Below are 1,270 nucleotides of genomic sequence, written 5' to 3' on the forward strand. Positions count from 1 at the left end.
CTATCGTAAAATGACTAATATGAAATAACTGGATTAAGGAAGTGCTATATTGACTAGTTTGTGTATTTAGGGTTAGGTTACAGGTGCGAACATCAATTTGCAGTTCACCTAACCAAATCCTATGTGAGGAAATCGATTAATACTGCACTATCCCAGGACTTCCAAAGGGAACTGGTACAAAAACTTCAAATTATAAAGTCTTTAATAATTAATTCTAGTAATTAACAATTATTTATTTGAGCAACTGTGTCATCCGATTCAAAAGTTAGCCTGTTCAAGGTGGTAACACCATTATTCCGCCTCATTGTTCTAATCTACATAGATTATTAGAAGGCATAGACATAATGAGGTATTGTTCTTTTGCTCTGCTGTTAAGCCAGCTGTGGAGGAAGTCAGAGCTGAATCGATCTGTGTAAATGACAGTCAGCATGGCAGGAAGGGTGTTACATCTAAGCCAAAGGTATGCTCACCTTTCTGCCTCGAACCAGAGCCTTGTATTAGAGAGTTACACCAACCCTGGGGTAGAAAACGGCATTTATTTTGAGAAAACAGGCCATACATGAGTCAGTCCTGACCTTACAGTTGCACTGGCAACAACAGCACAGTTAAATCAGTTACTCTACTAAATAGGCCTTCATAAACAATACATGCCTTTGAGTCACTATTTTGTGAAAGAAAGGTGTACAGTAGGTTATTGTATACAATCTTTAAATCTATGGACAACAGATGTCATGTCAGGTTGTCTGGGCTTGTTTGAGATGGAGAGAGAGGAATCACATTCTGAAGTGAATTTTGTAACTTAAGAACAGGGACCCCCTGTATTTGATGACAAATATTTAAGGAATAAATACATAAAATATATTTGAATATGTGAAAGACAATTGAACGACTTCTATGTAAACCATACTATGAAATCCTATTTTTAATGTTGGAAAGCATTTTCAGCATCACAAAAACCCTATCCGATCACCTACAGTCCACAGATTTGGAGCTGGCATCTGCCAATGATCTGGTCTGTTCAGTTATCAATAACCTAAGCAAGAGAATCTTGTTTGTCTTATATTGGTATTATTATATTGTTTGTTTGACAAAATTAATTCGCCCCTGCTCTAAAAAAGCCAGCCCCCCCATAGCCCAGCTGCTGCTGCTTAAGAATGATCTTTCTGTGAATGATCTGAGTGGGTTCAACTTTAGCATCTCTGACCATTTTTGCTTTTATTTTATTTGGTGAAGGAAAAACTTGTTTTGGCACTTGTCTCTCTGCCTTCCA

The sequence above is a fragment of the Nannobrachium achirus genome (genome assembly GCF_963921795.1).
Source record: "Nannobrachium achirus genome assembly, chromosome: 12".
NCBI lineage: Eukaryota > Metazoa > Chordata > Actinopteri > Myctophiformes > Myctophidae > Nannobrachium > Nannobrachium achirus.